Below are 15,945 nucleotides of genomic sequence, written 5' to 3' on the forward strand. Positions count from 1 at the left end.
TGTGTATTCTAGCCTCATTGTTCCGCTACTTGTGAAGGAAGGAAATTGCCCTTCACTTGGTCTCTTGGGATACTTCCTTGCCCATATCTCCTCAAACCATTCTCCTCCAAACAACAAGTTATCTTTTTTAAAAATGCAATCTCATCATGGTACTTGTCTGATTATATGCCTCATGAGTTCAGTTAGTTCATCATTTCCTATAGAATAAAGGCCAAATACCTTAGACACATTCATAGACTTTCACCATAGGTTCTCTCTCAGACATCTTTCCCAAGTTCCCAGGTAAAATGTACTGCTTCCAGGACTATATTCTTCTTTCTAATTTCTCCTTTCCCTCTCTGCTTTTTGTTACTGCCATTCTACTAGAGGTTTCTTTTATTCCCTCCTTTTCCTCACACTTAGCACTTAAGGGAATCCAAATAAATAGTTTTAGTTAAATGAGTGAATGGATGAGAGTGAATGTACTGACTGTCCCTGACTGAGGCTTGGTCATGCATATAGTCTTTAATTTTTTCATGCCTCTAGTTCATCTTAGGGCATTTGGATTGGAAAGATCACTACTCTTACAGTTGGAACTTGTGGCCTCAAGGCCCAGTTACATTTTCAGTTTCATAAATGTTAAATTCTTTGTCTTCCCTCGGCCTGTTTCCAAACTAAAAAAAAGTGCACTTTCCTAACATAAGAGTTATAAGTATCAAATATGGTTAATGTATGCAGAAACTCTTGATAACTTATGTAAATATGTCAATTTCTAAGACACCAGTGTTGATTATTTTGTTATAACTCTAAACTGGTTGATCCTGATAGGATTTTTATGGCATGCTCATAAATCATTGTCACAAGTAAGATAGCAGAAATAGCCAGCCCACTTCTCTCAATAGGCTGAGAAAATTTTTATATAATTTTGATGCTGTGATAGTGAACAGTAGATTTTCCAGGAATTCTTTTCACCCTGGTGTGGGTTAGACATGGTCACATGTGATAAAACGTATAAGTGGGAACATAATTTCCATGGAGTCAGGAGTCGCAGGCCAGGCATCATCTTGGCAACTGCCCCAGGTTCCAGCTCTATGCTTGCTTTTTCTGCATATGCTTTGAGGTCACATATCTTAAAGTGAGGCCAAGTGAGGATCTCAACTTGGGCTTAGAAGGTGACAATAACATAGAACTACCTGTAGTTCAGTAGCAGGCAATTTGGGTCTTGAATTAAGCCTTTCAGAATACAAATGATTTAGATTGGGTTAAAATGAAAGCTGTAGGGCATTCTAGGTATGAAAAACTCTTAAGTGAATTCTATTATTGGAAAAAAAGTCAATGAGATATTAGGCAAACTATATGTCTGCTATGCTTTTCATATTCCTTTCTTTGTTTTGTAGAACTACCTGACAACTAATTGTTGGGGAGATAAAGAGTACAATGGGTCAAGTTAAGTTACACAAAGTGAAATAAGCAAAGTAGATAAGACATAAATAGAATTAGGCTTAAAAATTTTCTTTTCCTTAACTATCTTTTATACATATTATACATGTTATATATATTATATATTATATGATAATATTTATATATAATTATATTATCATATAATATATAATATATAAACACATATAATATACATTATATTATATATATGCAGTATGCCATGAATCATTAAGGATTTCCTAGTTTTAATTAGTACACATTTCTAAATATATCTGCCATTTCAATAAACTTAATTTCCATTAGAAGATTTAATAATATATTTTCTGAGACTTAGAAGATATTAGATTTTTATTTCTCCTTCAAACACTGTTTTAAATATATATCTACATGAAAAATTCATATAAAAGTACCCTACTTTTAAAAGTTACTCTTCTAAAGATTTTTTCTTCTAAAAGAGGTAATATTTACTTTTATTGTTTAATATAAATTCATTCACATGTTTATTTAATATACATTTTAATGAAGACACTGGAAAATACAAAGGTGAGTAAAAGATAGACTCTGAGGCTAGTGACCACAGCTAAGAAAACATATATTATTTTAATAAAGTATGAATTTTGGATTAATATTTTGCTTTCTTAATGTGATACCATGGTATATTTATAAAAACTAAAATTCGGTAAAAAAATTAGTATTAAAAATGTGTTAGCAAGGGAATTATCTGTTTTAAATTAAAAATTAAAACTGTTTTGAAGTAAGAATTAGTTTTATTATGAAAACTCAGAAAAGTACTTCTTTTGCCTTTTATTCAGCCATGTGAAAGTGGATAGTGTTCGAGCTTGTTGGTTATACTACAGACCCAGTACGAAATTTTAAGGCACAAAGGTTCTGACAATTTCTTTTTCTTCATTCCACAGATTATATGAAAAATGTCTCTGTATAAAAAATGATTTTATATTTTTTATTGAGGTTGCCTCATACTATTATATAAGCTGATGTTAAGTTTAAATACCGCTCTCTCGTTAAATGAGTAGAGTTTGGCCTTATTTGTTTCTCCCTCCTATTTTACCATCTATTACATGTTTCCTTTTGTCCCTTGATCACCAACTTACACCATACATAAAAATAAATTCAAGGTGGATAAAAGACTTAAATATAAGTCGTAACACCATAAAAGTCCTAGAGGAAAACACTGGCAGGAAAATCTCAGACATTACACACAGAAACATCCTCACAGACACGTCCCCTAAAGCAAGGGACATAAAGGAAAGAATAAACAAATGGAACCTCATCAAAATACAAAGCTTCTGCATGGCTAAAGAAAACAGTATTAAAATAAAAAGAGAACCAACAGTATGGGAAATTATATTTGCCAATGATACCTCAGACAAGGGCCTGATCTCCAAAATATATAAAGAACTCACACGACTCCACTCCAGGAAGACAAACAACCCAATTAAAAAATGGGAAAAGGACTTGAACAGACGCTTCTCCAAGGAAGACATACAGAGGGCCCAGAGACATATGAAAAGATGCTCAGCATCACTAGCCATCAGAGAGATGCAAATTAAAACCACAATGAGGTACCATCTCACACCTGTCAGAGTGGCCAACATAAACAAATCAACAAACAAATGTTGGACAGGATGTGGAGAAAAGGGAACCCTAGTACATTGTTTGTGGGAATGCAGACTGGTGAGGCCACTGTGGAAAACAGTATGGAATTTCCTCAGAAAACTAAAAATGGAACTGCCCTTTGACCCAGCAATTCTGCTGCTAGGATTATATCCTAAGAACCCTAAAACACCAATCCAAAAGAACCTATGCATCCCAGTGTTCATTGTAGCACAGTTTACAATAGCCAAGTACTGGAAGCAACCTAAGTGCCCATCAGCAAACGAGTGGATCCAAAAACTATGGTACATTTACACAATGGAATTGTACGCAGCAGAGAGAAAGAAGGAGCTTATTCCCTTTGCAACAGCATGGATGGAACTGGAGAGCATTATGCTAAGTGAAATAAGCCAGGTGGTGAGGGACAAATACCATATGATCTCACCCTTAACTGGAACATAATCAACAAAAGAAAAAAGGAAACAAAATATAACCAGAGACATTGAAGTTAAGAACAATGTAACAATAGCCAGAGGGGAGTGGGGAAGGGACAGTGGGGAGACAGGTTTACAGCAACTACTATAAAGGACACATGGACAAAATCAAGGGGGAGGGTAGAGGTAGGGAAGGGAGGTGGGTTTGGCTGGGGTGGGGTGGAGGGATGGGGAGAAAATGCAGACAACTGTAACCGAATAACAATAAAAAAAAATAAATCAGCCCCCAAACCATTTTGGATACCTATTGTTGTTAAGGGTTTTTTTAATGCCATCTTCAGAGGACTTACAATATTCAATGCTGTAATCATTTCCCTTTAGAATTATGCTACGTGGTTATTAATTTCAAATTCTTATTCAGTACCCAACAGCAGCAAGTCTATACATTACTTTGGATTAGATTCTCTATTTTATAAATTTAAAGTTATCCGCATAATTGATCAATCTTCTGTTTATTGTATACTCTAAAGGATTTATAACATGTTACAGAAATAATGAATCATGGAAGTACATTATTTTGTTATGCCCAATAATTGTAACTATATAATTCATCATCACTTCCACTAACTTCTGAGAGGTGCCTCAAACCCTGGTACAACCAAGTACACAGTACCACTAGTGTTTGCCGGACACTGTACCAGTAGTAGTAATCAACACGAGTATAATCGCTGCCCTCAAGCCTTGTTATTTACTCAGAGGGCCATACTGGAAGAAGCTACTTGACTTGCACATGGTGTACAATGCACTGCAAAACTTTGTCACAGGGCCTGTGACTGCTTTGCAGATTCTGAAAATGCCTCACATAGTCAAAGGGACTCTGACTGTGATCTCTGAGCCAATTTAAACAGCAGCATTATTCCTTCAAAATACGTAACTATTCTTCACACTTCTATATTGAGTTGGTGCCCTCACTCTAGAAGAATAGATAGAATTGGGGTTTTCACACAGTTGAGGAGTTATAAATGTGTCAGACAAGTGGAAAAACATGAGGCCCAAAGCAGGATGGGTGCAGTGTGACTGTGCCGCAACGAGGAACCTGTGGGCAAGAGTGGGGTGAACAGCGAGCGGAGAAAATGCCTCATGGGGAAACAGAAGACAAGTACGGGGATGAAAGTGCTACAGTAGAAATAGATTATACTGAAAAGTTTAAGTGGAGAGGTGACATAGTAAGAGGACCTGTATTTTAAATCTCCCACAGAGTTTCTCTTGCACGTTAATGAGCATGTAAAAAAGTAAAGAAGAAAAAATCTCACAATGAGGCTCAAAACTATACCATTAACCTAGACATGTTATGAGGACGACTTGGACTGAGATTTGTAAGTACTGATGTAAAAGTGATCAACGAGGGGGCCTTGTTTGTTTGTTCTCAGAAATACAAAATCTTAGTAACTGTTTTGACAAAAGGAAAAAGAGAGGTGAATGAAGACAGTTGTAATGTTCTGAGCCTGCTTGAACGGGAGTGGGAATGACATGCATGCAGACAACAGCACTGGGAAGTGAGTTTATTGAGACTCTGGGTATGGTCAGAGGTGAACCACTTACATATTCACTTATTTTAAGTCACTTACATTGTCTTTTTTAAATTTGTGGCAGTTATTCTACCTTCTCTGTCTTCCAAGCAGGACACCATTGGCTACCTTTCATAAAAAATTACTTCTAACATTTATTAATTTAGGTATTGTTCTAAGTGATTCATATGTTTTGACTTGATTTATCCCCACAACATTCTATAAGATAGTTACTAACTTATTACAAAATTTTACAGATAAGGAACCTGAAGTCCAGAAACAAAAGAGAAACCTTGGCCAAAGCTACAAGACAAATAAATTATGAGGATAATTTTGAACCTAAGTAACTTCTGCTTTTATCTACTGGCATGTGCATCTTCTCTCATCCCAAATAGCCAAGGTCCCTCCATTGTACCTCTTTTACTCAGCCCGTTAGAGCAGAATCGCAACTGATCTCCTGTCCTCTAAATGCCTCCTAGTTTAATGAATCCCCTACATCAGAAAACTGGCCATGTTTCACTAGCTCATTGAAAAACTTTCAGAGACATCCACTAATCTTTCACATAAAATAAAAATATACATAGAAGGCAAAACCATCTACAATCTGATGATTGTATATACATCTAACTCCCTTTCCCCAAACTCTCAGCAAATCTGCTCTTAAGTACAGAGACTCGCTGCCACTCTGAGCTGTGCCGTATTTTTCAAACCTCATAGCTTCTGTAGATACTGATTTGACTAAACAGAAAATATCCCTGGTTAACTAGGAAACCCCTAACCCGCTTCTATGGTTGTAAAGCACGCTGTGATTGAGCCCACAGCTGTCCCGGCCTGATTTTGTTTTTATTTTTAACACACACGCGGATTCTCAGTTGGTTGTCATGCCATGCTTGGTAATTGAATGTGCTACACCAATTCAGGAGGAGTGAGACTTAACACAACTTTAGTCTCCTGGATCTTTTTTTTTTTTTGAATCAAGCCAAAATAATTTTCTCACATCCCGTAGATTTTGTTTGTCTTCTCTGTGGTTTGTGTCTTTGTACTTAAATGTATGACTCTTGCATCATAAGCTCCTGGTACTACCTAAAAAACCTCCTGGCATCAAAGAGCTTTATAGTTCTCTACTCTCTAATGAAAATGCCCATATCTCCAATTTTTAGAGCTCTACTGTTTTGTAACAATAAGTAGTAATATGTTAGTGAGATGAACAAATCTCAATTACTGAGTGTTAGAAAATGTGCTATTTCCTACAGTTTAAATATCTGCTTAACTCATCCAAAATGAAAAGCTCTTTGAAAACACCTTTGAGGAGTAATGATACTATCACGAAACACGATCATTTTGCTCCACTTTGGGAGAGGTATTCGGAGATATTTGATGTGGTTTCATGACAGCAAGTCAAAGGTAATGCTTTGCTTTTAGATAAAGCAAGCTTGAGAGTTAGGTGAAAGAGAAAGTTCACATGGAATGAAATAATTTGTTATATGGAAATAAATTTAATAAAATGATGAAAATAAACTTAATTTTTACCTGAACTCAGCCATAGTATTTTATCTTTATTTTGCAGAACATCCTGTATATACAGATACAGTATAAGTTTCCTTAATTTTTATCAAATTACAAACTAGAATAAATGGACACACAATATTACTTTTGATTTTTAAAAACTGTGTATGATAGATGGAGATACATGTGAAGAAACCACATCCAACAGTTTGCTTTGAAGTCTGGTGTGAGAAGATACATTACCAGCATATAAAGCTGAATCTCTGGAGGACACAGATGAAGACAGAAGGTTGAAAGTTGTCAAATCCTTTGAAACTGTATAATTTACACAGTGTGGATGAACACAGAATGAAATTGTATTTCCTATTAGGATAACTGAATTTCACATATATTTTGGCCTAATAATATAAATTATTACTCATATTCGGCCAAACATCATTATCCGCTATTTCTTTTTTCTAACTTGTCTACTTAGAACATGGTTTGTCACCAAGAAGAGACACCTACTCACATTAGTTTAAGTAAAATAGAATTTAGTACAAATTCACTGAAACCCAGGAAAAGATGAGCAAATCAGGCAGGTATGGGAAGAAGTCAGGGTGGTCACAGAGCCTTAGCAGGGAGACATCCTGGACTCGTCCAGAGCTCTAGGGCTCATCTTCTGACTCATTATTTCTTCCCACTATGGCCTCCTCTACTTAGATAGAAGCCAAGTCTTCTTTCAACCCAGCATGCTTTTTAGTTCAATTACCTACCATCATTCGCTAATTAGGCTCTATCTTTCTTAATTCTGGTTGGTCGACGACAAGGAAATGGCATTGCTGTCTTAAAATTTAGAGTGCCATTTGGTTCATGCAGTGGCCTTGAGTCAGAGTAGCTTCGTAGGAAGAGGGTTTACAGTAATGTATATTGACTTGGATATCAGCCCATAACTACTGTTATTAAATAACCTTTTTATAACAATGCAAAATATTTTACAATTTTATTTTTAATTGCAAGTTATGGATATATGTAATCTACATGTACTTTTGCAATTGACTGAAAAGGTTATAAAGCATCAAGGGGATTTCTATTTTTAATGTGTTGTCAAGAAGTGTTAAAATAAGATGCAGAACACACACACACATGCCAAAATAAATCTATTGACCTTAAGATCACTAAGCAATCATCACAGCACAATAGACCACCTATCCATTTACAAGTATCAGAATTCTGAAGATTGTTACCTACAGCTGATAAACTGATGCCTAGTAAGAATCGTTGTAGAGGATGGGTAGGTAGAGCTTAAGCATGGAAGAGGGTAAAGATATAGATGTAGAGAAAAATGAATATTTTCTACTGTTTTTACCATATTGTTATTCTAAATGTGTTAATCTTATTATTTGGATTATTTGTATTTTATTTTACATATAACTAATAATAATATTAATATTTTAAGCCCTAGACTGTTATGTACAAATATATATCATATAGATATAAAATTGGAAAACTACTTTATGACGTTTTTAATGGCTTTAGCTCCTACCTCCATAGACTGGGGTGCCTGGGAAGCAGACTCTGAGATGGATGTGATTGTGCAGGAGATTTGATAGAGAGTAATAGTGGAATCAATACGTGTGGAAGGGAAGCAAGACTAAACAAAAGAAAATAATTGAGCCATTATGTGGTCCTAATAGAAACCCCACCAAAACCATTGGGGATTCTGAAGCTGGAACAACTTTTCAGAATTGTACCCATTTGGGCAGGAGGATTGGGTCAGTTATATCCAACTATAACTTAGCATAAACCTTGGAAAGGAAGAAGTGTTGAGAAAATTAACCATTCAATGAATGAGGACTGCCCCAGGACTGAGGCCTGGCCTTGATGAGGCAGTTCTGCCGGCCCTGTAGGGAACTGACGCTGCGGGGTTTCTACAGCAGCACTGAGAGCATCTGCAGGAATCTGATTTTTATTCCTAAAGGGGAATCTGGGAAGCACGCAAAACCCACTATACTAATTCTTTCAAAAATGGTGACTACTCAACTTTCAAGTAATAAAAGTCAATCCAAATATTACATATATTTCAATGTTCAATTTATTTGTAATTTAAATGATACATTTTTACCCATCTGATTCTAGTAGCTTAATGGTTTTGAATTAAATATCCTAAATGCTTTGTATTTATGTAAAACAATTGAAGAAAATATTCTCAGTCTCTTTTATTTAATAGGCCATTTGAAAAAATTATTAATTTTGAGGGGCCACAATTTTTCTGCTTCATAGTACTTATTTATCTGCTTTTTGATCAACACCTAGCTGCAACAAATTTATTTTTACTCTAGGTACAACAAAATCTCCATAATATAAATCCGAAGATACATTTAAGCTAGCATTCATGCATTTGTTAGTTTTTGCAGTTTTAAAGATAGGCTTAGAATTTATATTGGAATACTTTTATTTTTCCGGGCTAGTCCAATGCCCTGATTTTAAAAGGTTATTCACACATTCAAATAATGTGCAATTCTCCGAAAAGCTTCTGTGTAGATGTGGCAAAACTGTACTGTGTCAAATTCTAATGGTTATTAAAATATCCTCACCTTGCATATCAAAAGAAGACTGTGGTGTTCTGTTTATTATATTGATTAGCCCCAGTTCGTTCTGTTTCAGGAAGTGGGTTTCTCCTAGGCGTTAGTGAAGATGCATAAACATTTTTCAGTCAAAGGCAGAGTGAGGTGAATTGTTACTGCAGAGACTTAAATGGATTATTTTAAGTTCTCAAAGCATCCATCAGGAAGAAAACTGTTTTAGAAAACCAATGTGATATGTCAAGAAGATGGGACTAAATTGGCCATGGCAGGGTTTAGTCAGTGTTTTTGGCTGTTTTCATTATTGATTGCATAACATTGATTATGTTAACTGTGCAGAGCTCCAATTTGCTTATTAAGTTCGCTAGAATAGCAGGTTGACATTGGCAGAATTTCTTCTTGTTCCGGTTGCTCAAGTAGACCTTATTTCTCATTGCTTTAGGAGAGTGCTAAAAACAAAACGTATTTTTTCTCCCCTATATTAAATTTTAGATTTCATTCTAGATTTTAACTTTTAAGCTATTAATTTCATTGCTTGAAAATTAAAAAAAACACTTATTAACATTTTGTGATTAAGTGTATTAGTTTCTGAGGAAAGAACGAATAGCACAGTGGCATGTTTGTTTCTAAACAACATTCAACATTAACGAAACAGAAAAATGAATGTCTACCCCATTTACCTGTCATGCCTTGGGCTGTTAAATACTGAAATAAGTTATATATCTGAAAATATTGAAGGACAGAAACAAATTAATAGAATGAATCCTATCTACAAATAGAAATGTCCATGGATTATTTTACAGTGCAGTTCCATGTTCTATATGATATGTGATTATTATTTTATTTCAAAAATTCTTAAAAAGTGTTCTAAGAATTTTCTGATGGAAAAAGTGAAACTATTGATCGGGGAAAGGTAGATTCCTATTAACTGAATATGCCATTTAGGGGAAGAAGGGGCTTTGACTCAGGCCTTGGCTTCCAGGCACTACACTTAGATACCCAAAGTTTGGAAAGGGATAGGCTTTGACAAGTTTTAAGGAGTTAAATCTAAATAAACATCATTGATCACCTCTGAGATGACTGTGAGAGTACATGTGAAGGCTTGAGTTTCCAGGTGTATGTGCGAAGTGGCAACGTCATCATAAATAGGCAGGTAAGCATCCTTGGTATAAACGGACAAGAATGCAAAAGCCTAACAGGGACCTCACCTGCACTGGTAAACCTCTACCATGCATGATCGTGAAAATCCTGCTGTCGGAATGTTAAAGTGCGTAAGTGGCTCCTGGATGCACTAGCTCTGCGACTTGGTCCAATCACTTAATCTTTGTGCCTCAGTTTCCTCATCTGCAAAGCAGTGCTGATATGGCACCAAACTTATAGAGTTGTCATAAGTATCAGATGAGTTAATGTGTGCTAAATGTTTAAACCACCACTATACAAACACTAGTTAAACTTACTGTATCTACGGTTACTTTATCTTTGTGTTGGTGGCTCCTCTGTGGTAGCGGTAAGTATGTGAGCATGAGCATCAGGATTAAAGTTTCAAACAAGCGGCAAAACCAGACATAGACTGGCCTTTATTAAAAGATAAACCTTTAATTCTTTCCATATTCATAATTCACTAATTTTTAAAATACTCCTTTTTATTTATATATCTATTTTTCTTGAAAAAAATGCAGGATTATGTTTTACATTAGGAGTAAATCAATTTCACGTGAATTCCCCCCAGCTATTGACAGCTTTGGTTTTATTATTCACCCTGTGCAGGACTCTAGCAGGAAAAGCTGTAACATTAATTAATCTATAAACAGCCTTTTGAAATGATGAAAAAAATTCCAATTTGGTTAAAACTAAATAAGCTTAAAATAGATCTGTGATACTTCTGCACAATATGAATTCAAAATCATTGCAAGAACAAAAGTGGGCAGGACTCTCCTTTGAGCAGACCAAAACAATTCCGCACAGCATAAATATGAACAGTTTTACCCCCTATCTGCAGTGTAAGTTCTTAATGATCTGTTGTTTTTAGACAAACTTCTCTGTTCCTACCATAATAAGGGAGAACACAAATATCTCCTTTAGATTGCTATTTTGTGATCATATACTTAAAAATTCAGCTAAGATATTTCACTTTCTCAAAATAAAACATATATCTTCTGTCAGAACTGGAATTTCTCCTTTATTAGATATTTTCCTTAATTCAATAGTCAATATGAAAGAATTTTATAAAGTGAGCCAATTTCTTCAGGTACCTGTGGAAACATTTGGCAGTTACATCCTCCTGGCAGGCACACCAGGCAGTTCAAAGACAGATAGTCCTTGGGATATATTTTCTAAGGCAGAGAAAACTGACTTAACTTGGAGGAAAAAAAAAGTCCAGGTCAAATGATCCTTTCAAGCTTTTATGTTGTAAAACTCTAGGGAGTCTAAATCAAGGATTACTCATCCTTGGGTAAACCTGATGATGCTTCTTGAGAAAAATCTTGTGTTTAAGCTTAAAAAAAATGTTTCAGTGGGATCTAAGTGTTCTAGTGAATGTTAAGAACTTCTCAGAATGGGTTCAGTGGGTTTACGGGTTACTCCCCCAGCCAGGTAATTGCAGTAACGGTCCCTGATTCAACTGTCTAACTCTTGTACTGCAGTGTCCAAACTGGCGACAAGTATTTGCTCTAAAACAGCAATAGGGGGCACTAAGGACATAACGTTCCTTAACCTAGAGAATGACTTTGGTTCTAAATTAACATAAACCTAGTAATATTTAAGAGAGAAAGTCAAGGGCCCTCACATTCATCCTGCATATAACTCCTCGTACATGCTGTTTTATCCTTATACCTCGTTAGATCTCTGAAAAGCTACATTCTTGAACAATTATTTCATTTCTCATTGTGAACATCCTGCTTGCTTTTATAGTTATTCTCTCAAGTTTTAGAGGACTTTTATGAAGTTATTTGAAAGTTAATCTTACATTTTAGGAAAACTCATCAGTGAGACTTCTGTTATGATACTGAATAGCCCTAATGTGAGGAGCAAAATGACCTTTGTTTTTTTCTTTTGCTAGAATTTAGCACGAGGAAAAGAGTTTTCTTCCAAAATTGCTGTATTTTTGTTCATTTATTTACCAAAGAAATATTGATTGAATACTTTGGGAGCTAGTCTCTGCTGGATGTTCGATATTCAGTAATGCTCAGAGAAAACTCATCCAGTCAGGGAGACAGACAGGAAAGCTGAAGCTATGTGGTCTGTGACAGTGCCTGAGGAGGGAGGGTGGCCCAGCTTCCTGGGAGACACAGGGAGAGGTCCAAAGAGGAAGAGGTGATATTTGACACAGCGTTTAATTATGAGTGAAGTTTTGTAGCTTAGAATAACAGGAAAAGGGCTTTTAAGGACAGGCATTATAACTTTTGCAAAAGCACAAATGTGAAAAGTAAATAACCAGAAAAGATATGTATGGGTAAGAGGGAGAAATTCCATGTATCTAGTAAGAAAGACCAGCAGCAGGTGGAATGAAAAGGCACTCTAGAGATATGCTGTAAAGTGCTTGGGATGCCAAGCTAGGGCATTCCAATTTTGCTCTTAATGGATTTACTAACTGGAGGAGAGACACAATCAGATTTACCAGCTGAATTGTTTGTGAATTTCATGGTAGAACACACTGTTTTTCTGCTTTGAAGACTCTTGTATTTCCGGCACAGATTCAGATAAATAGCATTTGCTTCATTATTGTCTGTTGCATTGACTGCTCAGCTATGAGGCTTTTGTAAGACTTTAAGGGGTGAGAGCAGTGTTGGACAGTGCTGTTTTACCATTGAGTCCTCTTTTGAATATTAACATTCCCAGCAAGTTTATCCTTCTTTTCCTGAAAGCTAGGGAATTGAGGGCTATATAATAATTACAGCTGGCATGTGTGCTGCTTCTTCCTTTTTATGGATTTTATTTTCTGTTTCAATTTAATTATCTCTTTGTGACTTATCATAAGACACCTCAGATAGGTTCAGATAATATATTGGGTGTAAGTAAATCTATATTTATTTAAAAATTCATGAGATCAACAGCGATCATGTACTTCAGTCCTATTCACTTCTCAGTGACAGTAAAGGATTTTCCCAGCCACACAGCCACAGGCTTATGCTAGTAATGTGTCCTGTAGAGGAGACATGCAGCCAAGTTCAACAGGCCAGCAAGCCATCCTTGTTTCCAGAAGACTGCAATTACAAACCCCCTTCATCCTCCTTATGCTGTGCTCTGGTCTTTTTAATTCTTGTAGTTTTAGAAACATGTAAGTAGTAAGTTTTCATGCATGAGTGTAATTTGTAAACCAGGCTCAGAAAAATGATATACATATCATTTAAACATTTTTGGCCTTCTGGGATTCCTTGCTAATTTTAATAATTTAGAGCATATTTAACTGAAAAGAACAGGTACTACACTTGATCTTAGCCTAAAGGCCAAGAAGTGATTAGGATATATTAAAAACAATCTAGGAATACTAGATTTCCATGAACTAGTCTATGAACTATAACAACACAAAACTTTAATTATCAATACTTGCTACCTGAACTTTATTGTTACTACAATAAAAATAACATAAATAGTAAGTCTAAAAGCATTACATGGCATTGTACAAGGCACCCTAGGATACTGGTTTGCATTAGGTGATATCACAATGCAGGAGGCTATGAGAGTTTGAAATAAGCACCAGCTTTGAAATCATGAAATGTGGTCCTTTCAACACCATCCCAGCAACTCACTCACAGTATAACCTACACAGTTCCCTCATCATTAAGACAGAAATGATTATCTCACAGATTTTGTAAAAACTGAAACAATTGTGTTTTAACATTTATTTAAGTGAAATGTAGAAATTCTGGTTAAGGGGCATTGCGTTTAACATACTGCCAATAAGTTTAAAGTGGATATTTTCATTATGACAAGCAATGCATTATGCCATTCTATGCCAATTATCCATCTTTCCTGAAATGATCTCAGTATGACAGAATTTAAATATTTCTTCTGCTATTTGGTTTGAAAATCAACTGTTTCCTAAATGTGATAACTTAATAATAACACTGAGTTATTACTATCATGTGTCAAAGTGAGAAGCATGCATAACTATGCTTTTGATGGGAAAAAATTCATTATTCACATTTGAAAACTCATGTCATTGCTAGCATGATAAAATTTAATAATATATAAATCCTTTATAAAATTCTGAAGAGTTAATACCTTGTCAAAGGATCAGTTCAAAGTGACTTAACTTCCTGGGTATTTCTGATTTAAAACTGCTTTTTCCTAACTAGGAAACTTCTCTAGTTTTCTTGAGTGAAAATGAAGAAAAATACATATATATAATTATAGATTACAATTTTCAAGGGTTTTCTATAAAAATATCTCCAATTTTTAATTAAATTTCCAATAATTCTGTTTTCTTAATGTAATTTTTTAAGATGTTTTAAAATAAAGTAGATAATGTCAGGATTGTTTTACTAATTTAATTTCATTGCTGAATTGGTCTCATTTACAACAACCTAAGTGAGGATTTGTCATCTTTTGTCTATTGCTTCCCTTCATTCCCAAAGTATTATTGAGGTTGAAATCTAAGAAAGAAGATATGGTTTTGATGACAGAATATTGTATATATTGAAAGTCACATGGTCCCCAGTGAAGAAATTCCCCAGTGGAGATCGAACCTACTGGAAGGGAAGGATACACCCAGCCCCCACCTCCTACAGGATTCGAAGCACCACCAATGGGGAAGATTGGCAAAACAGGCAGGTCAGGCTCAACAACCCCTTGCAGGGTACATAAGCACAAGAGAAAGACAGAAAGAAAAACACTTAAAGAGCCCAGTTTGAATTTCTCTCGGGCAGACAAAATACCCTGGGTCCTAGGGCCAGTGTGGCAAGGAGGAATCAGGGTCCCACTCAGCCTCGGCTAGCACACAGAGTTGCCCTCAGCACCAAGCAGGAAAGAGCAGACCTCTTACACAGATTGGCCCCTCCCTTGAAATGGACAGCTAATACAGAAGAAACTATACATTATTGGAAATAAGCTGAGAGAGATCAAGACAGTTGGTGCAGGGGAAGGGGGAACAAACCCACAATTTTTTGCAGAAGACTGACCACTGTCACCCCGGGGAGACCTAAGGGCCCCACCCTCCTGATTGCAATAGAAGCCCCCTCTAGAGGCAGGTGAAGGTGATACAGATGGTGCTACAAGAAGTTGGACAACCCACCCCAGGACCTTGAGCTGATAAAAAAACAAAGGCTGATCCAGAAAGAGAAGGCAGAAAGCAAACACCATACTCCCCTGAGATGAATTCTGCCTCATTCATCTTCAGAATTTGTGTTATTTTTAAATTTTGCATAGATTTTTAGGACTCCAACTAATTCACTATTCTGTCTTTTATTTCTTATTTAAATTCTTAGATTATTTTATTTTATTTTTACGTCAAATCTCACATTGTGCTCTTCCATTGTCTTACTCCATTTTGCCTTCGTCCTGTCCTTTCTTATTTTCATTATAAATGTTATTTCCCCCCATACTGTTCCTTGTTTCTATTCCTTACTCTTACTATTTCTCCTCCCTTTATTCTATCAAAATCATTCTTCCTACCTTTAGTCAGCCCTCATTCTTTTTGCTCTTCTTGTAGTATTCTTATTTTCTTTACACCTTTATAAATTGTGGTTTGTTTGTTGTGGACATTATGGTCATTACTGTTCTTCTTCAACTGTATTCGTATTTGTTCACCATTTTTTAAAAGGTTTCAGATCTCATAGGTTACTCTCCCCCTGTCTTATTCCATTTTGTCTTCCTCCTGCCCATGCTTATTTGAGTTTGGAA

At 35.7% G+C, this 15,945-nt stretch overlaps 1 protein-coding gene and 1 pseudogene across 1 annotated transcript in view; both read right to left on the bottom strand.

Moving 5' to 3' along the window:
* Positions 1-15,945, bottom strand: part of EYS (eyes shut homolog) — a 1,562,674-nt gene that overhangs the window by 593,525 nt on the left and 953,204 nt on the right.
* On the bottom strand, positions 13,384-13,562 carry LOC112319364 (U2 spliceosomal RNA; annotated as a pseudogene).

The sequence above is a fragment of the Desmodus rotundus genome, chromosome 11, assembly GCF_022682495.2.
Source record: "Desmodus rotundus isolate HL8 chromosome 11, HLdesRot8A.1, whole genome shotgun sequence".
Taxonomy (NCBI): Eukaryota; Metazoa; Chordata; class Mammalia; order Chiroptera; family Phyllostomidae; genus Desmodus; species Desmodus rotundus.